Source organism: Myotis lucifugus, unplaced genomic scaffold (genome assembly GCF_000147115.1).
Source record: "Myotis lucifugus unplaced genomic scaffold, Myoluc2.0 scaffold_29, whole genome shotgun sequence".
Lineage (NCBI taxonomy): Eukaryota > Metazoa > Chordata > Mammalia > Chiroptera > Vespertilionidae > Myotis > Myotis lucifugus.
The window spans coordinates 8,984,949-9,008,784 of NW_005871077.1; the positions used below are offsets into that span (position 1 = coordinate 8,984,949).

General features: G+C 39.8%; 1 pseudogene; it reads right to left on the minus strand.

Moving 5' to 3' along the window:
- Positions 1-526: 526 nt before the first annotated feature.
- LOC102430183 overlaps positions 527-23,836 on the minus strand; it is a 45,380-nt pseudogene continuing 22,070 nt past the window's right edge.

The following is a 23,836-nucleotide window of genomic DNA, read 5'->3' on the forward strand; positions in this document are numbered from 1 at the left end:
GTCTATATAAGCCAGCTCCCCTCTGGCTCTGAGAACTCTTTCCCTTTCCACCAGTGACTGAAGACTGTGATTCCCCAGACAGAGCTGAAACACAGAAAACAACTCTAGAGCAGACCTGCCCAGGAGCAGAAAGGCAGACTAGTGCAGAGCAGAGCAGCTTAGATGAAAAGGAACTTGGCCCTAGGGCAGTGATGGCGAACCTTTTGAACTCGGCGTGTCAGCATTTTGAAAAACCCTAACTTAACTCTGGTGCCGTGTCACATATAGAAATTTTTTGATATTTGCAACCATAGTAAAACAAAGACTTATATTTTTGATATTTATTTTATATATTTAAATGCCATTTAACAAAGAAAAATCAACCAAAAAATGTGTTCGCGTGTCACCTAGGGCAACCTCACAGTTGTGTGGTTTTCACAGCTGTGCTGTATCACCATTGAGCTGTTTGCACTGAATAAAATTTCCTTCTTCACCATACACCAAATTGGGGTTCTTTGAATTGATGCCATCGGTTGACAAATTCTTTTCAGAAGTTCATATGATCAAAGAGGTCTTCAAATATAGTTCCTTCTCCTAGGACATAATCTCCTCTTCCAAAAATAGAGCCATTTGATCATTAGTGTGGCCAGGTGTATATTTAACTTTTACAGTGGCACCTTTTATCTTAATCACATCTCTGTCTTTCAAATAAACATATTGTTGCTCTTGTCAATCAATGGTCATTGGTGCCAATTCAACACCAACAGGAATCCCCAATTTAGGGTGCAGTGAAGAAGGAAACTGTATTCACTACAAAACAGTGCAATTGTAATACAGCATGGCTGTGAGAACAGAATGGCTGTGAAACAATCATGTGGCCAGGCAGCTAGACAGTCCTATTATGCCCCGCTCTGGTCTGATTTGCCCTGCACTGGTCTGTTCCATTCTGCTCTGGTCTGCTCCATTCTGTGCCAGTCTGCTCTGGCCTGCTCTGCTCTGGGTCTCCTTTGGTGTTTCAGCTCAAATCTTCAGTGGAAAGGAAAAGTACACTCTCAGGAACAGAGGGGAGCTGGCTTATATAGACAGAAGTCCTCTTTCCTGGTCCCTGATTGGTCTGCCCTCATGCAACTGAGGACTCCAAATTATCAAAGTTTAATTGGTCCAAAGGGCGCTTTCCTGATTGATCAGAATGGAACTGCTCTGATTGGTCAGTGGAGATGTTGATATAGCTGTGCATCTCCTATTGGATGAGGAGAACCTCAGTCCTATTGGATGAAATACGATTCCAGTCACTCCTTTATAAGGGCTGGTTAGATGGCAGAAACACAGTACAGGCAGGCAATTCAATGCAGAGGCAGGGAAGTCAGTGCATGCTTCTCCTTGAACTGCAGTTTGAGTGAGAGCCTCCTATGTAGACATGGTTGCTAGGCTCTTATTTACAACAAAAAAATAAGAGTCCAGTTAGCCAACAAGAGACCTCTAGTATGATGTTATTTCTCAGGGTATACACTCTCCATCTCATAATTTTTCTCTCTGAAGATTCTGTGGGAGTTTTTTCATGCAATGTAAGAAATGTTTACCTGTCCGAATTCAAATAACAAACTCGGAGACAGAAGAATGGTGAAAACGAGACTTTTAATGTGGTCTTGCAAGAGCAGGTATCCAGTTGAATAGGCACACACAGAGCAGCGATCACAGGCAATTTATCACTAATGTGCGTGAGTCCCTCCCCCAGTTCCTCATTGGCTGAGTACCATGGGTTTAATAGTTTTCCCCATGTTGCCTAGGTCTTATTGTCTCCTATTGGGTTATTTAAAAAAATGGGCTGAGGCCTTTTCTAGTTGTCTCCACTTTGCTTTGTCTAGTTGTGGCAGGCAGATTTTCCTGGAAAATGTGCTACTGGTTACTTACAGTGGTTCTCAACCTTCCTAATGCCGCGACCCTTTAATACAGTTCCTCATGTTGTGGTGACCCCCAATTTCATTGTTACAAATTGAACATAATTAAAGCATAGTGATTAATCACAAAAACAATATGTAATTATATATGTGTTTTCCGGTGGTCTTAGACGACCCCTGTGAAGGGGTTGTTCAACCCCCAAAGGGGTCGCGACCCACAGGTTGAGAACCGTTGGGTTACGACATAGTTGTTTGTTCTTATACCCTTCCCTACATCCTATTTGCCCTGGAAAATTTAGTAACTGACTGGTCACATGTTGTTAGTTTTTTCTAAAAGTTGATTATGCTGAAGATGGATCACAGAGGCCTATTTCCTACAAATTCCCTCCTTTTCTTTTTATACTAACTGATCTTCATTAGCTGTTTTAAAACCTTGTGGCTTTCTTAGAGGAAGGGAGAGAGAGTCTATACAGGTTCCTCCATGGCCAGCTTCAGAGCATTTGGAGTGGTGAGAAGCATGTCTAAGGGTCCTGTCCATTTCACTACAGTTGGTCCATTGTCCTTGTTCTGCTTATGTCTGTCTAATTATCTACCACAGCCCCTTAAGGATCTTGGCTCTGAATTTTTTCATGGAGAATGGGCATAGTGTCATTTTTGAAGCTACTTCATGCTGAGGAGAGATGGAAGTTTTGTGTGTGTGTGTTTTTCAGAGCCAAGAGATTCTTGTTCTCTGTCAGAAGGACAGTGAGGCCTGGACATGAAAGGAGTTGCCTACAGTTGGTATCCCCTGTGTACGAGTAGGGCTTATAACATGGTGGAGACAAACTGTGTTAAAAAATTTCAAAAGTTAGAACAGCAAGAATTATAACCAATGGTTTGATAGAAGGAAAAAACACACACCACATTTCAGTTTTAATAATTCCCTATTAAAATATCATTTTTCCCTAAAATCACCCTCATTTTTAAAAAAATATATTTTATTGATTTTTTACAGAGAGGAAGGGTGAGGGATAGAGAGTTAGAAACATCGATCAGCTGCCTCCTGCACACTCCCCACTGGGGATGTGCCTGCAACCAAGGTACATGCCCTTGACCGGAATCGAACCTGGGACCCTTGAGTCGGCAGGCCGACGCTCTATCCACTGAGCCAAACTGGTTAGGGCACCCTCATTTTTATTAAGGAGCCAAATTAAGACCAAATTATTTATTGCATTAAGTCTGGTTTCAATTTGGCCGGATTGTTTGCATGAACACAATAAGAATAGCAATTGATCATATAGGCTTTTTAAAAATCTGCTTTGCTGGAATTTCATGATTGAACCTTAATGAGCCCCTCAGGGCAGAGAAGCTGAGCCACCTAGCTGCCATCAGGCTCGCCTGGAATACCTGCAGACTTGAGTGAATTCCTCAAGTTTTTGAGGTTTCCAAAATGTCTTGAGGTTCCTTCCTTGCTATATCTCAGGAAAGCAACCTTTGTTCCTTATCTGGAAAGATTACTATGAACCATGTGACCAAGTAAGGTACCAGGATTTCTCCAAGGCACTCTTATTGGCTTCAAGTCTTCTGGTAATGTTCATAGTCCAGACATTATTCTTTTAGACATGACACTCCAGTCAAAGTCTTGGTTAATAAAACAACCATTGGGAACTGGTCTTATTGAATTCATGCAAGGAAGTATATTGCCATGATTCACTCATTATAAATTGCCAAATTCTGGAGGGATAAGCCAGGGAGAAATATATATAATTTACCAAATTGCTTCAAGAAAACAAAGTTTCCTTATGTCTGAAAAACAAAAAGATTAAGAATCAGCAATACTTTCAACAAAAGTTATAAAAACTAAATAATTATTTTTAGTTCATTTAGTCCCATAAATAATTTTTGTTTCTTCTGATTTTCCCTGCCAATACTTCTATTAATCTAGATACTCTAAGAGTTCTAATAATTTTCATCCAGTTCAAAGGGGATAATCTGAAAATGTCAGAGTTCTTTCCATGGAGCCCTCAGAAGATGTAATATTTTTTTTTTCAAATGCCTTGTAACAAAACAGTGACTGTTTCTAAAATGACACAGTTATGGATTTTATTATAATCCAAATGGCATACAATTTTGTCCTTCCTGCAAAACACAATATTCCAGAATAACAATTAGAGTTACAAATGAAAGCATAATATTGCTATTTCTTTATTTGACAAAGTTTCCTATGCACCTTAAGTATAAAATTTTCCTGAGGTTTATTCTCTAACTTCATTTGTCCTTGGGTGTGGTCAGCAAATGACACTAATTGGATTTTTGCTATCTATCTCCCTGAGTAGGTTGATATAAGCTACTTACCCTCTGGCAAAATTTGAATAATTTATTCTTAAGTGTTCTTTAGAGACTCCAAATTGCTGTTTAACCATCTCAGTTTCCTTATTCCTGGTTTACTGGCCTGTGTCATTTATATAATTTCTTTTTAACACTTTTCTTTACAAGCATTCTATAATTTTCATAACCCTTTCTATGCCTCATGCCTTTTATTACACTAAAACCATAATTTCTTTCCAATTAGTTAGGATTCTCAACCCTTAGAAATCTTTATTTTAGGTGACATGTAAGTAATTAACACTCCTCAGATTAACAATATATTCAGATTTTAAGAGATATTTCAAATAAAATACAAGACTTATTGATTAATAGATTCAAATACACCCTCTAGATTCTTCATATGAGGCAAACTTACATTAATATTTCAATATCCTGTTATTTTAAAATACCTAGATATTTTTTGGGGGTGGATGGTTTATTGTTGTTGTTTTTTTTTTAATTAAATCTTTATTGTTCAGATTATTACAGTTGTTCCTTTTTTCCCCCCCATAGCTCTCCTTCACCCAGTACCCACCCCACCCTCTGCCCTTACCCCTCCCACTGTCCTCATCCATAGGTGCATGATTTTTTTCCAGTCTCTTCCTGCACCCCCACACACCTTTCCCCCCAAGAATTGTCAGTCCACTCCTTTTCCATGCCCCTGCTTCTATTATATGCACCAGTTTACTCTGTTCATCAGATTTTTTATTCACTTGATTTTTAGATTCACTTGTTGATAGATATGTATTTGCTGTTCATAATTTGTATCTTTACCTTTTTCTTCTTCCTCTTCTTAAAGAATACTTTTCAGCATTTCATATAATGCTGGTTTGATGGTGATGAACTCCTTTAGCTTTTTCTTATCTGTGAAGCTCTTTATCTGACCTTTAATTCTGAATGATAGCTTTGCTGGATAAAGTAATCTTGGTTGTAGGTTCTTGGTATTCATCACTTTGAATATTTCTTGCCACTCCCTTCTGGCCTGCATAGTTTCTGTTGAGAAATCAGCTGACAGTCGTATGGGTACTCCCTTGTAGGTAACTGACTGTCTTTCTCTGGCTGCTTTTAAGATTCTCTCTTTGTCTTTTGCACTTGGCATTTTAATTATGATGTGTCTTGGTGTGGTCCTCTTTGGATTCCTTTTTTTGGGGGGTTCTCTGTGCATCCTGGACTTGGAAGTCTATTTCTTTCACCAGGTAGGGGAAGTTTTCTATCATTATTTCTTCAAATAGGTTTTCAGTATCTTGTTCTCTCTCTTCTTCTGGCACCCCTATAATTCTGATGTTGGTACGCTTGAAGTTGTCCCAGAGGCTCCTTACACTACCATCATATTTTTGCATTCTTTTTTCTTTTTGCTTTTCTGGTTGGGTATTTTTTGCTTCTTCGTATTTCAAATCTTTGACTTGATTCTTGCGATCCTCTTGTCTGCTGTTAGATCTCTGTATATTATTCTTTATTTCAGTCAGTGTATGCTTAATTTCTAGTTGGTCTTTTTTCATATCCTCCAGGGTCTCACTAAATTTATCGGCGGTTTCTAGAAAGTTCTTGGAAAACCTTATAAATGTGGTTTTGAACTCTATATCTAGTCGTTTGCTTTCCTCCATTTCTGTCATTTGTGACCTGTTTAATTGTCTCCACATTTTTTATGCTTCCCTGTGTTGGTAGAGTGGCTTTGTGTGCTAGGTGTCCTATAGGGCCCAGTGGCTCAGCCTCCCCAATTACCTGAGGTGGACACTCTTGGTGCACCCCTTTGTGGGCTTTGTGCACCGTCTTGTTGTAGTTAAGCCTTGATTGTTGTAGGTATCACTGGGAGGAATTGACCCCCAGGCCAATTGGCTGTGAGAATCAGCTGTGTCTACAGTCAGAGAACTTCTGTGCTGAAGACACCCTTATGAGGCAAGACTTGCTTCAGTGGGGCTTTGGTGCTCACTGAGTCTGCTCCCTGAGTGTGTCCCTTATGGATCTGAGGAGTTGTAATCTGGATGGTCCCACTCTGACCACTGGGTACACTGGCTCTTGGATCTCTAAGGAGGTGCTAATTTAGCCTCTGCCTGAGGCTACCCAGCAGGAGCTACAGAGAGATCTTCAGATTCCCCTTCCTTGTTTGGGATTTGGAGGTGCCCAGATGAGGCCCAGCTGTGAAGCAATGCAAGCTTCTGTGGGGCCCTGGGCCTTCTCTTGGAAGTTCTGTCTCTGTCTGGCCCAGCTGCAGTTTGTTAGGTAATTTTCAGATTGCAAAGGGCCAGGGCATTCATATGCAAAAGCCTCTGCCGCAGCTTTGGGTGGGGCGGGGTTTCAGGGAATCAACAGGGTGGTGCAAGCAGCTATGGCTGATCCTCAGCCCTGCCCTAAGAGGCCACGTGTCTCAGTGTCCCGACAATTGCTCCAAGCACCTCTGAGAGAAAGCCGCCCTCGAGTTCCGAGTTCTGCCCGCTGTCAGACAGTCCAGTTTCTCCCCGTATGAGTCTGGGTCCCCAGAGACTTCCTGGAACTGGAGTTAAGAGCAGTCTGGGGCTTGTGACTCCCTCCCAACTCAAAAAGATTCAAAAAGACAGCCGCGTCCTCAGTTGCCAGCCTTTCGGTGTGCGCCTCCGTACCTCTGCACTTTACTTCCGCAACTCTTCTGAGTCTCAGTGTGCTTTTCTCTTTCCTTCTAGTTGTAGAATTTCCACTCAGCCAGCCTTCCTATAGTTCTGGATGATGTCTGTTTTGTCTTTTAGTTGTATTTTTGAAGTTGTTGTGGGAGGCAGCAATTTTCGGTGTTTACCTATGCTGCCATCTTGGTTTCTCCTAAGATACCTAGATATTTAATATTTTTTGTTATTTAATTCAGCAAACTCCAAAGTTTTAAGTTACCAAAGACTTTGAAAAACTATGTTTAGGCATATATAACTATTATTGAAAAGCTTTATCATAAACCCTGTATTTTAATTATATTTATTTTGCTTTAACAATTTTGGGAATTTAAAGCCAATTATTATTAAGCAAGGCATTTTCTTGGCAAATTTTGTAACATGTATAACTCACCAGCTTCCAGTGGCTTTAATGTGAAAGTACTGTTTTATTTTATTTTATTTTATTATTTTATTTTATTTTATTTATTTTTTACAAAATGGGAGTAACCCCCACAGCTATTTCTGCAGCCTGCTGGAGGGCATTTCTACAGATCTTTTCCTCCTAGGAAAAAGACTTGGGGGTGTTTAGAAGATTTTATTTCCCATATTTTTCTTTCTCAGTAAACTAACAATATGAAATCTTGCATATAAGAAGAAACCTCAAAAATAGAAACAAAACCCCTACAGTAAATAAATGAATACTCACAAAAGGGTGGACTGTAACATTAGCCTTAAAATATAAGACTTATTGATTAATAGATTCAAATACACCCTCTAGATTCTTCATATGAGACAAACTTACATTAATATTTCAGTATACTATTATTTTAAAATACCTAGATATTTAATATATTTTGTTATTTTGAGTCTTATCTCACACTTACCCATCACAGCAAATGGTTCTGAGTGGCACAATACCCAAACAGCAGAGACAGAGAATCCTCTGTTCATAAAACAGTGAAGAGCAAACTTAGTCACCCAAAGTTAAGAAAGCAAGCAAAGAACATCAGTGACCAAGTTACATTACAGACAGACAAGAACTTTTTTTTTAGGGTTTTTTTTTTAATTGTCTAAAGTTTTACATATGTCTCCTTTTTGCGTGATTGACCCCCCGCCCTCAGCTATTCCCACCCCAAGCAAGCCCCCACCGCCCCAATGTCTGTGTCCATTGGTTATGCTAATATGCATGCACACACGTACTTTGGTTACTCTCTAAACTCCCACCTCCCCTGTCATTTGTCTATGGATCTATTTTTGTTCATCAGTTTATGTTGATCATTATATCCCACATATGAGTGAGATCATGTGATATTTATCTTTCTCCCACTGGCTTACTTCATTTAACATAATGCTCTCCAGTTCCATCCATGCTGTTGCAAATGGTAAAAGTTCCTTCTTTTTTATAGTGGCGTAATATTCCATTGTGTAGATGTACCACCATTTTTTAATACACTCATCTGCTGATCGGCATGTAGGTTGTTTCCAAATCTTAGCTATTGTAAATTGTGCTGCTATGAACATAGGGATGCATATATCATTTCTGTTGGTATTTCTGGTTTCTTGGGATATAGTCCTAGGAGTGGGATTACTGGGTCAAATGGGAGTTCCATTTTAAACTTTTTAAGGAAATTCCAGACTGTCTTCCATAGTGGCTGCACCAGTCTGCATTCCCACCAGCAGTGCAGGAGGGTTCCTTTTTTTTCGCATCCTCGCCGGCACTTGTCATTTGTTGATTTGTTGATGATAGCCATTCTGACAGGAGTGAGATAGTATCTTATTGTTTTTTTGATTTGCATCTCTCGGATGATTAGTGACTTTGAGCATGTTTTCATATATCTCTTGGCCTTCTGTATGTCCTCTTTCAAAAAGTGTCTATTTAGGTCCTTTGACCATTTTTTGATTGGATTGTTTATCTTCCTTTTGTTCAGTTGTATGAGTTCTCTGTAAATTTTGAAGATTAAATCCTTATCTGAAATAGCATTGGCAAGTATGTTCACCCATGCCATGGGCTTTCTTGTTGTTTTGTTGGTGGTTTCTTTTGCTGTGCAGAAGTTTTTATTTTGATGTAGTCCCATTTGTTTATTTTCTCTTTAGTTTCTATTGCCCTAAGAGCTGTGTCAGCAAAGATATTGCTACAACATATGTCTGCTATTTTGCTGCCTATGGAGTCTTGTAGGATTTTTATGGTTTCTTGTTTTATATTTAAGTCCTTTAGTCATTTTGAGTTAGTTTTTGTGTATGGTGTAAGTTGGGGATCTGGGTTCATTTTTTTCATGTATCTGACCAAATTTCCCAGCACCATTTATTGAAGAGACTGTCTTGACTCCATTCTATGCTCTTGTCTCCTTTGTCAAATATTAATTGAGCATAATGGCTTGGGTTGCTTTCTGGGTTCTCTGTTCTATTATATTCATCTATATGTTGGCTCTTGTGCCAGTATCAGACAGTTTTGAGAACCGTGGCTTGGTAATATAGCTTGATATCTGGTATTGTGATCCCTCCAACATTGTTCTTCTTTCTCAGGATTGCTGTGGCTATTCGGGTGTTTTTTTTTTTTTAATTTCAGATGAATATTTGGAGAGTTTGTTCTAGATATTTGAAATATTCAATTGGTATTATAATGGGGATTACATTGAATCTGTAGATTTCTTTTGGTAGTTTGCACATTTTAATGATTTTGATTCTACCAATCCATGAACATGGTATGTTCTTCCTTTTGTTTATATCTTCCTCTATTTCTTTTTTCAATGTCCTGTAGTTTTCTGAGTACAGGTCTTTTATATCCTTAGTTAAGTTTATTCCTAGGTATATTATTATTAATTATTATTATTATTATTATTATTATTATTATTTTGGTGCAATGGTAAATGGGATTGTTTTTTTAGTTTCTCTCTCTGTGGGTTCATTATTGGTGTATAAAAAAGCCATAGATTTCTGGGTGTTAATTTAGTATCCTGCTACATTGCTGAATTCATTTATTAGGTCTACTATTTTTTTGATGGAGTCTTTGGGGTTTTCAATGTACAGTATTGCCGGTGGTCTTAATCAGCATCTAGAAGGGGGTTTTAGGAATCTGGAGAAGGTGATGCTATAAATTATTATAGAGTCTAGAGATGAAACATAATTTTTGAAGGCATTTTGGGGAGCCAGAGAAAACTTAGCCAAAGAAACCAAGTTCTCCTGTCTCTCTGGACCCTTGCTTTTTATTAACACAAATTGTCCTAAGGCAAGATAGATATACATATCAAAGGCCAAGGTTTAGTATACAGAGGTATTATTGGATTGGAGGAACTGTCTTTGGCTGCTCAGGTGTTTGGCCAGTAGGAGGCAATAGCATGTAGATTGAAATGCCCTCAACTGTCTGTCAGCAAGCAATCAGATATGCATTCTTTTCAGGTTTGGGGAAATGCCCTCAGCCATTCCAGATGATTCAGCCCTGCTGACATGCTGGAATTAGCTTGCGACATCTCACCCTTTTTAATTTTATAAATTTAACAAGAATGTATGTTTTAAGATTTTTAAATTCAATGGAAAGGATAGAGTTCTATCAAGTCCCTTTAAATTGCTGTCAGGCATTAAAGGAATCAGCCTGCAGTAAGTTCCTTTCTCAGCCAACAGTTCTTTGAGTCCCCTTTCAATGTCCAACAGTTTTTTATGTGTATATGCCAGCAATGATATGCTAATTCTGGATGGTGGACAAATGGTGGCAGTGCAGGTCTGACCTTTCCTGGCTTTGTCTTGGGTAACCTGCAGCAACACACAGCTGCTGACTGCTAGTATGACAAGGCGTCTTCACCACCTTCCATCTCTGGACTGTTTCTCCTCTTGTCTTGGGGGCCACTGCTATTCTGTGGCTAGAGAAGCCTGGTCAGTTCCTCTCTGGGATCCGTTGTTGTATAAATCCACAAGGGCTTGGAAAAGTTTTCTGGAAATATACAAACATCATCTCGACCAAACGTTAATAAAGGAATCTTTTTTGTATAATTAGACTTGGGATCCTTTCATTTTTGCCCAAACGATATTCCTTTGGCTTATTTTGACACCATGGGTGTTTTCATGGGTGTCTTGCTATCAGCATTACAAATGAAAAATAATTTTCAAAGTAAAATTTTAAAGCAATTAAGGCTTGATGTAATTTTCTTACAAGATATTTTCTTACAGGGGTTTATTCTACTATCCCCCCTTTTTGATTTAAATAATATTAAGAGGCTTTTGGAAATTTTGTAATGCAGTCTTGATAACTTTTAATTTTCTATACAGAAATATGACTGCTTTGGATTTATTGTATGTTAAGCAAATTTACTATGAGATGAACCATTAATAAAAAAATTGTGAATGCTTCAGGAACAGTTTCCTGCCCAGTACAATTAAGTTTTCTTGAATATTCATTTATCTCAATAGCCAATTTAAATTTGCCTGAAATAAAGTTTATTTTTTAATTTTACTTGTCCTTGGCTGTGGAGAGTAAATGACAAGTAATTAAATTTTTGCTATTAATCTTTGAGTAATTTTACATACACTTTGTTTAGGGAGGCAAAAACACAAATTACTTACTTTTCTTTTTGAGGCCTAATATATTGACTTTTAATTATAGTTTTCCAGACATTTGAAGGAAACCTCTCTATTTCCTTCCAGAATAATTTTTAGGCTACATTTAGAGAGCTTTTTTAAAAAGACACTTTTCTTTCTTTTTCACACCAAGCAACAAATGTAACAAACATGGTTGCTTTTTGAGATTTTGACAATGCCGCAAAGCCATATATTTCAAGTGATTTTTTTAATTATGGTGGCTTTACTTATTGTCAGACTTAGTACTTTAACAGCAATCTTTAGTTTACCCTGTAAATATTAGTGGAAGAGATTTCAAAATTTTTAAATTTCTTCTTTTTTTTTAATTTTTTTTTTATTTTTATTTTTTTAATATTTTTTTATTTTTCGCTTAAAGTATTACAAAGGGTATTACATAAGTGTCCTTTTTTTCCCCCCTGCCCTTGACACACCCCTACCCTCCCTTACCCCCCAGTGTCTTATGTCCATTAGTTATGCTTATATGCATGCATACAAGTCCTTCGGTTGATCTCTTACTCCCCTCCCTCCTGCCCCCCAACTCTCTCTGGCCTTCCCACTGCAGTTTGGCAATCAGTTTGAGGCAGCTCTGCCTCTGTATCTATTATTGTTCAAAAGTTTGTAATGGTCTTTATTATCCATGAATGAGTGAGATCATGTGGTATTTTTCCTTCATTGACTGGCTTGTTTCACTTAGCATAATGCTCTCCAGTTCCATCCATGATGTTGCAAATGGTAGGAGTTCCTTCTTTTTAACAGCAGCATAGTATTCCATCGTGTAGATGTACCACAGTTTTCTAATCCATTCATCTACTGATGGGCACTTAGGCTGTTTCCAGATCTTAGCTATGGTGAATTGTGCTGCTACGAACATCTGGTTACATATATCCTTTCTGATAGGTGTTTCTGGTTTCTTGGGATATATTCCTAGTAGTGGGATCACAGGGTCAAATGGGAGTTCCATTTCCAATTTTTTGAGGAACCTCCATACTGCCTTCCATAGTGGCTGCACCAGTCTGCATTCCCACCAGCAGTGCACAAGTGTTCCTTTTTCTCCACATCCTCTCCAGCACTTGTCGTTTGTTGATTTGTTGATGATGGCCATTCTGACAGGTGTGAGATGGTACCTCATTGTTGTTTTGATTTGCATCTCTCGGATGATTAGTGACTTTGAGCATGTTTTCATATGTCTCTTGGCTTTCTGAATGTCCTCTTTTGAAAGGTGTCTATTTAGATCCTTTGCCCATTTTTTGATTGGATTGTTTATCTTCTTTTTGTTAAGTTGTATGAGTTCCCTATAAATTTTGGAGATTAAGCCCTTATCAGATATGACGTTGGCAAATATGTTTTCCCAAGAGGTGGGTTTTCTTGTTGTTTTGTTGATGGTTTCTTTTGCTGTGCAGAAGCTTTTTATTTTGATGTAGTCCCATTTGTTCAGTTTCTCTTTAGTTTCAACTGCCCTAGGAGCTGTATCAGTGAAGAAATTGTTTTGGCATAAGTCTGAGATTTTGTTGCCTTTGTATTCTTCTAGAATTTTTATGGTTTCCTGTCGTACATTTAAGTCGTTTATCCATTTTGAGTTTATTCTTGTGTATGGTGTAAGTTGGTGGTCTAGTTTCATTTTCTTGCATATATCTGTCCAATTTTCCCAACACCATTTATTGAAGAGACTATCTTGGCTCCATTGTATGTTCATGCCTCCTTTGTCAAAAATTAATTGAGCATATTGGTTCGGGCTAATTTCTGGACTCTCTATTCTATTCCACTGGTCTATATGTCTGTTCTTGTGCCAGTACCAGGCAGTTTTGAGAACAGTGGCTTTGTAATACAGTTTGATATCTGGCATTGAGATCCCACCTACTTTGTTCTTTCTCAGGATCGCTGCAGCTATTCGGGGTCTTTTTTTATTCCAGATGAATTTTTGGAGAGTTCGTTCTAGATCTTTGAAGAAGGCCATTGGTATTTTAATGGGAAGTGCGTTGAATTTATAGATTGCTTTGGGTAGTATGGACATTTTAATGATGTTGATTCTACCAATCCAAGAACATGGTATGTTCTTCCATCTTTTTATGTCTTCCTCTATCTCTTTTTTCAGCGTCCTGTAGTTTTCTGAGTAGAGGTCTTTAACCTCTTTAGTTAAGTTTATTCCTAGGTATCTTAATTTTTTTGGTGCGATGGTAAATGGGATTGTTTTTCTAATCTCTCTTTCTGAAAGTTCACTATTGGTGTATAGCAATGCCTCAGATTTCTTGGGGTTAATTTTGTATCCTGCTACATTGTCAAATTCATGTATTAAGTCTAGTAGCTTTTTGATGGAGTCTCTAGGGTTTTGTATGTATAATATCATGTCATCTGCAAATAAGGACAGTTTTACTTCCTCTTTTCCAATTTGGATGCCTTTTATTTCTTCTTCTTGCCTAATTGCAATGGCTAATACTTCCAGGACTATGTTGAACAGGAGTGGTGAGAGTGGGCATCCCTGTCTTGTTCCTGTTCTTAGGGGAAATGGTGTTAGTTTTTGACCATTGAGTATGATGTTGGCTGTGGGCTTGTCATATATGGCTTTTATTATATTGAGGTATGATCCTTCTATTCCCACCTTTCTGAGAGTTTTTATCAAAAATGGGTGTTGGATTTTGTCGAATGCTTTTTCTGCATCAATTGATATGACCATGTGGTTTTTTTCTTTCAATTTGTTTATGTGATGTATCACATTTATTGATTTACGGATGTTGTACCATCCTTGCATCTCTGGGATAAATCCTACTTGGTCATGGTGTATGATCCTTCTGATGTACTGCTGGATCCGATTTGCTAAGATTTTGTTGAGGATTTTGGCATCTATGTTCATGAGGGATATTGGCCTGTAATTCTCTTTCATTGTGATGTCTTTACCTGGTTTTGGTATTAGGGTGATGCTGGCTTCATAGAATGAGCTTGGAAGTGTTCCTTCCTCTTGAATTTTTTGTAGTAGTCTGAGGAGGGTAGGTTTTAGTTCTTCCTTGAATGTTTGGTAGAACTCCCCTGTGAAGCTGTCTGGCCCTGGACTTTTGTTTGCTGGAAGCTTTCTGATGACTGCTTCAATTTCTTCCATAGTTATTGGCCTATTGAGGTTTTTAGATTCTTCCTGATTGAGTTTTGGAATGTTGTATTTTTCTAGGAATTTGTCCATTTCCTCCAGGTTGTCTAGTTTGTTGGAGTAGAGTTGCCCGTAGTATTGTTTAACAATCATTTGTATTTCTGTGGGGTCTGTTGTTATTTCGCCTCTATCATTTCTGATTTGGTTTATTTGGGACCTTTCTCTTTGCTTCTTGGTGAGCCTGGCGAGTGGTTTGTCAATCTTGTTTATCCTTTCAAAGAACCAGCTCTTGGTTTCATTGATTTTCTGTATTGTTTTTTTGGTCTCTATTTCATTGATTTCTGCTCTAATCTTTATTATCTCCTTCCTTCTGCTCACTCTGGGGTTTTCTTGTTGCTCTCTTTCTAATTCTTTGAGTTGTAGAGTTAGATGATTAACTACCATTTTTTCTTGTTTTTTGAGATAGGCCTGTAGAGCTATAAACTTCCCTCTCAGGACTGCTTTCATTGTGTCCCATAGGTTTTGGATTGTTGTGTTTTCATTGTCATTAGTGTCCAGGATGTTTTTAATTTCTTCTTTGATGTCATCGGTAACCCAATCAATATTTAATAACATGCTATTCAGCTTCCAAGTGTTTGAGTATTTTGGGTTGTTTTTATTGTAGTTTATTTCTAACATTATGCCATCATGGTCTGAGAAGATGCTTTTTATGATCTCAATCTTCTTGAATTTGTGGAGACTTTGCTTGTGACCCAATATGTGGTCTATTTTTGAATATGTCCCATGAGCACCTGAGAGGAATGTATATTCCGCAGCTTTGGGGTGTAGTGTTCTGAAGATGTCAATTAAGTCCATCTGATCTAGTGAGTCATTTAGGATTGCTGTTTCTTTGCTGATTGTTTGTCTAACGGATTTATCCAGTGATGTCAGTGGTGTATTAAAGTCCCCTACTATGATTGTGTTATTGTCGATCTCTCCCCTGATATCTTCCAGAAGTTTTCTTATGTATGTGGGTGCTCCTGCATTGGGTGCATATATGTTTACCAGGGTTATATCTTCTTGTTGTATTGATCCCTTTAGTATTATGAAGTGGCCTTCCTTATCTCTGGTTATGGCCTTCACTTTGAGATGTATTTTGTCAGATATAAGTATTGCTACCCCAGCTTTCTTTTCCTTTCCATTTGCGTGAAAGATATTTTTCCATCCCTTCACTTTCAGTCTGTGTGAGTCCTTTCCAATGAGGTGGGTCTCTTGTAGACAGCAGATGTATGGGTCATGTTTTTTTATCCATTCAGCCACTCGGTGTCTTTTATTTGGAGCATTTAGTCCGTTTACATTTAAAGTTATTATTGAAAGGTACTTGTTTGTAGCCATTTCTTTTTTGTGTGTGTGTGTGGCTGTTTTCTTTCTGAGCTTGATATTTCTTCTTTTACAACAGTCCCTTTAGCATTTCTTGCATGGCTGGCTTGGTGGTGATAAACTCCCTTAGCCCTTTTTTGTCTGTGAAGCTTCTTATTTCCCCTTCAATTTTGATTGATAGCCTTGCTGGATAGAGTATTCTTGGATTCAGTCCTTTGCTTTGCATCACTTTGTAGATTTCCGTCCATTCTTTTCTGGCCTGATGTGTTTCTGTTGAGAAATCATTTGATAATCTAATGGGAGATCCCTTGTATGTTACTTTCCGCCTCTCTCTTGCAGCCTGTAAGATTCTCTCTTTATCCTGAACATTTGCCATGGTAATTATGATGTGTCTTGGTGTGGGTCTTTTCGGGTTCACCTTGTTTGGGACTCTCTGGGCTTGTGTGACTTTTTTCTTCCCCACCTCAGGGAAGTTTTCTGATATTATTTCTTCGAATAGGTTTTCTAATCCATGTTCATCTTTCTGTTGTTCTGGCACCCCTATTATTCGTATGTTGCTTCGTTTCATGTTGTCCCAAAGTTCCCTTAGGCTCTCCTCCTGTCTTTTAATTTTTTTCTCCATTTGCAGTACAGTTTGAGTGTGTTTTGCTTCCTTGTCTTCTAATTCACTGATTCAGTCCTCCGCTTCTCCCAGTCTACTGTTGATACTTTCAATGGTGTTTTTTATTGCAGCTATGTCGCTCTTCATTTCTTCTTGGGACTTACTTAAGTTGTTGATTTTTTCACCTGTTTCTTCTAGCTTCTTGCATACGTAGTTGAGTTTTTCATCTGTTTCTTCTTGCTTCTTGAACATCCGGTGCATGTACTCTAGGAACCTTATTCTGAATTCTTTTTCCGTCATGTTGCATATCTCTGTCTCACTTAGCTGCTTTTCTGGCGAGTCCTCCTTTTCTTTCCTTTGGGGGTTTCTTTGTCTACCCATGTTTGATCTCACTGACATTACTAGTTGTTGAATCGTTCAGTGGCTGGACCCTGGGTGGCAGTGGCTGCTCCCTGGGTGGCAGTGGCTCCTCGGTCTGTGGTTGCTCCTTGGGCGGTTGTGGTAGCAGCGGCTCCTCTGTTGATAGCAGGGCCTCTGATGGGTGCTGTTCACAGTTGTGGTGGCTCTTCTGGCTGGTTGAGGGAGGCTTCAGACGCAGCAACTGTTCCCCAGGCAGAGCGTGTGGTGATCAGTAGGCCGCTGTTGCTTGAATCTTCGAGGCAAGTCCAACCTTTCCGTGGAGGGGTGCAGGTCTCCCCTTGGCTCTTGCAGTCGCGCTGTTTGCGAATCGCTGCCTCCGGGTCAGTAGCCGCCGGGCTAGTAGCCGATCTCTGGATGCCGGTGAACGCTGCCTGAGATGGCGCGGTCCTGCCGCTGCGCTGGCGCCCAGAGGGAGGTTTCAGCCTCAATCTCCAACCATCCGCATTTTTTAGGAGTTTTCTGTCTTTCCTGGCTGCAGACTGTCTCTCAGCTGAACCTCCCCAGCTTGATCGGGCTGATTGTTACCCGTTTCAGCTGCTCGCCCCCATCTGGTCCGGGACAAAGCACCAACACGTCCGTCTAAGCCTCCGCCATTTTCTCCCCCAAATTTCTTCTTTTTATTAAGCTTAGAATTATATTTTTAAAGAGTATCCCCTTTGGCTTATTTGCATATACAGAGGGATTATGGGAGGTTTCAGTAATTTTCTTAGAAGACTTTACTAGTATGCAATTGCTTATAAAAATGCTGGTTTTTCATATAACTTAATTTATATGAGACCTTGATTATATTTTAAAAAGCTAATTTATTAAGTAATTAAAGTAGGTATTTTTATTAAAAAAGTAAAGCAAGCAAATTTAGTAAACGTATACGTCTGATCTACAAAGCACAGATGCTGCCCTACCTCAAGCCTATTTAAAAAGCAGGCCGCTAGGGCTTTTGTTTTTAAAATTTTGTCTTCTTTTTTTTTCCCACCTTATTCTTTTTTTTTCTTTTTTTTATCTTTAAATTCTTTATTAGTTAAGGTATTACAAATGTGCCTTCATCCCCCCCATTATCCCCCCTCCTCCCCCCCCCAACTCAGGCTCTCATCCCCTTGTTGTCCATGTCCATTGGTTTGGCTTATATGCATGCATACAAGTCCTTTGGTTGATCTCTTCCCCTTACCCCCACCCTCCCCTACTTTCCCTCTGGGGATTAAAATTTTGTCTTAAAATTCTACTGCTATTGAAAATTTGGCTTTACTTAAGAAATATTGACCAAGATGGCGGCATAGGTAAACAGACTGCTGCCCCAAACAACCACTTCAAAAATACAACTAAAAGACTGAATGGACATCACCCAGAACCACAGGAAGGCTGGCTGAGGAGAGACTCTTCAACTAGAAGGAAAGACAACAGCATTCCGAGGCTCAGAGGAGGCGCAGTGTGGAAAATTTAAAGGTACGGAGGTGCGCGCTCAAAGCGGGCTGGTGGCTGAGGGCGCGGTTGTCGTTTTCAATCAGGAGGGAGTCTCAGACTCTGAGCTCCAGATCCAGGCGAGTCTCTAGGGACCCAGACTCAAACGGGAGAAGCAGGACTGTCTGGCTACGGTCCCTCCGAGGTTTGCAGTGGTTGCTGGGACAGAGAGGCAGAGCCCCTGGGGATGGACTGAGAGCAGCCATAACTGCTCCCTCCCCCCACCCTGTTGATCCCGCCCCGCCCAAGCCCTGCGCACAGCCATTTGCCTATCGCCTCAGGCAAAGGCTGGATTAGCGCCTCCCCAGAAGACAGACGTTTTCCACACAGCTGATTCCTACAGCCAGTCGGCCTGGTGGTCAAATCCCTCTAGTGTTAACTACAACAATTAAGGCTTGGCTAGAACAAGACTGCACACAAAGACCACAAGGGGGTGCACCAAGAAAGCATAAAAGATGCGGAGACAAAAAAACATGATAGAAATGGAGGATATGGAGCTAAGAATCGCAATTTTGTGGGCTTGCTATAAACTTGAGCAGAGCCTCACGAAAACTAATGAGACCCTCGATGCTACGATAAAGAAATTAGAAAGTAAGCATACACGGACTGAAATAAAGAATATTATACCCAATAGCAGACCAGAGGAGCACAAGAATCAAACCAAAGATTCGACAAAAAACACCCAACTGGAAAAGCAAAATGAAAAAAGAATCCGAAAGTGTGAAGATAGTGTAAGGAGCCTCTGGGACAGCTTCAAGTGGACTAATATCAGAATTATTGGGGTGCCAGAAGATGAGAGACAGCAAGATATTGAAAACCTATTTGAAGAAATAATGACAGAAAACTTCCCCCACCTGGTGAAAGAAATGGACTTACAGGTCCAAGAAGCGCAGAGAACCCCAAACAAAAGGAATCCAAAGAGGACCACACCAAGACACATCATAATTAAAATGCCAAGAGCAAAAGACAAAGAGAGAATCTTAAAAGCAGCCAGAGAAAGAGACTCAATTACCTACAAGGGAATACCCATATGACTGTCAGCTGATTTCTCAACAGAAACTTTGCAGGCCAGAAGGGAATGGCAAGAAATATTCAAAGTGATGAATACCAAGAACCTACAACCAAGATTACTTTATCCAGCAAAGCTATCATTCAGAATTGAAGGTCAGATAAAGAGCTTCACAGATAAGGAAAAGCTAAAGGAGTTCATCACCACTAAACCAGTATTATATGAAATGCTGAAAGGTATCCTTTAAGAAGAGGAAGAAGAAAAAGGTAAAGATACAAATTGTGAACAACAAACATGCATCTATCAACAAGTGAATCTAAGAATCAAGTGAATAAATAATCTGATGTACAGAATGAACTGGTGATTATAATGAATCAGGGACATAGAAAGGGAATGGACTGACTATTCTTGGGGGGGGGGGAAGGGGAATGGGAGATGCGGGAAGAGACTGGACAAAAATCGTGCACCTATGGATGAGGACAGTGGGTGGGGAGTGAGGGCGGAGGGTGGGGCGGGAACTGGAAGGAGGGGAGTTATGGGGATGGGGGGAAGAAAAAAAAACCACCACTAGGCAAATACCACACTAATAACTATTACAGCAAGATTCACTGATGGATGCTCTAATTGGTAGTTGAAAATTAGAAGAGAAATGGAATATTTGCACAGCTTCAAAGGATATCCTACAAAATATTTATCAACTGTAAAAGTAATAAAATAACTATAGTTCTGAAACCTACCAGATGCCATTTTAAACAAGTGATTAAGGTTAAAGCCATTAATAATAAAACACATTGATATTACTTCCCCTGGATGAAGGTCAGTGAGAAGAACACATATGAATCCTGTGATTCTTACCTAAAATGCAAAACCACAATCTAATCAGGAGACAAACCTAAATTTAGAGACATTCTGTAAAACCTTGAACAGTATGTTTCAAAAGTTTCAAGGTCATGAAAAATAAGGAAAGACTGAGAAACTGACAGATATTAGGAGAGACTTAGAAGATGTGCAGATAAATAAAATATTGGATTCTTGGGGGGAAAAAAGACACTGGGAAAATTTTTAAATTTAAATAAAGTCCATACTTCTGTTGATGGCAATGTAAAAAAAAAAAAAAAGAAAGAAAGAAAAGAAATATTTTGCTACTTTACTTTGTCCTCCTTAGAGGCCAAAATCTTTATAACATTTAAAATAATGTATATAAGTAAAATATATTTATTAATTTTTATTTGATAAAGCTTTCCACTTAATTTCAAGTATATTAGATCAGCTAAATCTAAAATATTTCCTTTAAGAAGAGAGAACAAATTTTTTGAATCACTCTGGGCCCTTGGAGTTTTCCAAAAACCACCCCTCAATTATAGTCTTAAAATTTAACTTGGAGAAACTATTATATATATGATTTAAAGATTATATACTTTTTATAATTATCTTAAAAGATATCAATTAAATTTAAACTGGTTTTTGTATTAAAAACTTTGGTTGGGATCACAGAATTAATCCTTTTTTAATTAGACCTAGGTTGAAATTTTACTACATGGACGATAATTACCAAGTTTTCTACAGAAAATACAAGAATTATATTCTCAAAAATAAATTTCTATAATTTAGGCATCTAGTTACCATAACTATATAAATTTTTTCCCAATTTAATTTGAACCTTAAATTTTTAGAGCTGGCAAGTCAAATATTTCTTAGATTAGTAACACCTTTATATTTTTAAGAATAAATTTCAAAAAATAGAAGACATATTTAATTAATAGATTTAATTCTGTCCTCTAGATTTCATATGAGGCATATTCAGATTAATATTTCAGTATTTTGTCATTTCAAAACACCTAGATATTTAAAAATTTAATTATTTATTTAATTTAGCAAACTCCCAAAGCTTTAGGCTTGCTAAACTAGTTTGGTAGCAGGCCTGTAGCCATTCAAATACAAATTTCTATCTTCTTCCTGCTGGTTACTGCCAGAGGCAAGCAAAAAGCTTCATTTCAAAGGAGCCATATTTTTTCCTTAAGAGGTTGCCACAGTGGGAAAAACTGTTTTTGGCTGAGGAAACAGGTTTTGCCCAGCTGCTTGACTTAAAATGACCATACTTTTTCTGCTGTTGGAAGTACGACCAGCAAACTTGTAGCTACTCAAATGCAAAATTGTCAGATTGCCATGGGAAGCCAGCTTTCTTAATTAACAAAGGGCAAAGTCAGTGTTCACCTGGGCTACTTAGATCCTTATAATTAATGCTAGAGGCCCGGTGCACAAAAATTTGTGCACTCGGGTGGGGGGGCGTCACTCAGCCTGGCCTGTGCCCTCTCGCAGTCTGGGACACCTCGGGGGATGTCCACCTGCAGGCTTAGGCCTGCTCCCCCAGGGATTGGGCCTAAGCTGGCAGTCAGACATCCCTCTGGCAGCCCAGTAGCCCTCAGGGGATGTCCACTTGCCAGCGGGGAGTAGGCCTAAGCTGCAGTCAGACATCCTTAGCATTGCTGAGGAGGCGGGAGAGGCTCCCACCACCACTGCTGTACTGGCAGCCATCAGCCTGGCTTGTGGCTGAGCAGAGCTCCCCCTGTGAAAGCGCACTGACCACCAGGGGGCAGCTCCTGCATTGAGCATCTGCCCCCTGGTGGTCAGTGTGTGTCATAGTGACCAGTCATTCCCAGTCGCTTTGCTGTTAGGGTCAATTTGCATATTACCCTTTTATTATGTAGGATAGAGGCCTGGTGCACGGGTGGGGGCCGGCTGGTTTGCCCTGAAGGGTGTCCCGGATCAGGGTGGGGGTCCTGCTGGAGTGCCTGGCCAGCCTGGGTGAGGGGCTGAGGGCCATTTTCAGGCTGGCCACACCCCCTTCAGGGAGGGGGGTCCTGCTGGGGTACCTGGCCAGCCTAGGTGAGTGGCTGATGGCTGTTTGCAGGCTGGCCACAGCCCCTTCAGGGTGTGGGTCCCCACTGAGATGCCTGGCCAGCCTGGGTGAGGGGCTGACAGCTGTTTGCAGACTGGCCAAGACCCCCAGCAGTGACCCTCACCCCATGAGGGTATAGCCAGCCTGGGTGAGGGGCTGATGGCTGTTTTCAGGCTGGCCACAGCCCCTTCAGGGTGGGGGTCCCCGCTGGGGTGCTTGGACAGCCTGGGTGAGGGGCTGATGGTTGTTTGCAGGCTGGCCATGGGCCCCAGCTACCCAAGCTCCCAGTGGAGGCTGGCTGGAAGCAGGTATCTGGGATTTATTTATCTTCTATAATTGAAACTTTGTTGCCTTGAGCGAAGGCCACAGCAGGCCAGGGCAGGCGGGAAGCTTGTCTTCCTCCATCACATGGGAAACCAAGCCTCCTGCTTGCTCCAGCTCCTTGGCTGCCGGCCACCATCTTGGTTGAGTTAATTTGCATATAGTCGCTCTGATGGGCTGGTGGGCATGGCTTGGGGTGTAGTGGAGGTGCAGTCAATTTGCATGTTTCTCTTTTATTAGAATAGATATTATTTATTTATATTTCAACAATTTTGAGATTCTAGAGTCAATTATAATTATCTAAGGCATTTTCTTTGGCAACTTTTCTAACAGAGACAATTTACTGATTTTCTTGGTGGCATTAAGGTTAACTTTTGATTGCAGTCCATGATTATTTAAATAAAGTACTTTTTATTATGGAAATACCAATCTTGTTGCTAGAACCAGCCTGCATCTTTCTATTTTGGGTTCTTTCCACCATCTTTCTTTTGCAGGAAAAAAACAGTCTTGATTCTATATCATCCCAAAGAGAGTTAAGTTTAGCTCTTTACCTATCTAATATCCGAAATCGGATGGTTGCATGCATTTGTTTTTAAGCTAACTTCTCTCTTTTCACATGCACAGAAATCCCAGACACATTTCTAAATTTTGTAAAATTTTCATGGTGAGAAGGAGACTTTTCCTAGCACACTCGGGAGTTTATGTTACAGTATCACCATGTGTCTCCCTTTCCCCACATCCTGCTTGCTTTGGGGGGGAAATTCAGTAAGTGGTTTGGCCGCGTTTCTTTTCCCAATTAAACTAAAGGCATGTTTAATGGATAATGACAGATGAACAAGACCAAATCAAAGTTCTTTTCCTAAATCTTTTTTGCCAGTGTTCTTGTCCCAGCATCAGAAGGGTTCAGGAATCTGGAGAAGGGCCTGTGCTTAGATGACATAGGAATCCAGAGACTAATAAAGAGTCTGGAGACGAGATATAATTTTGAAAGGCATTGGGGGTCAGAGGACCTTCAACTAAAGGAACTGAAGACTACCACCTTGTCCAGGACCCTTGCTTTTATTAACACAATTTGTCCTAAGGCAAGGCGGAGATAATACACTTCAAAGGGTAAGGTTTCAAAGGGTACAGAAGCATTGTCAGTTTGGGGAATAGCCTACAGCTGTTCAGGTGTTTGGCCAGTAGGAGGCAATAACATGTAGATTAAGATGCCCTTTAACTGTCTGGCAGCCACAATCAGTTTCCTATTCAGGTTTAGGGAAATGCCTTTAGCCATTCCCAACAGGTGA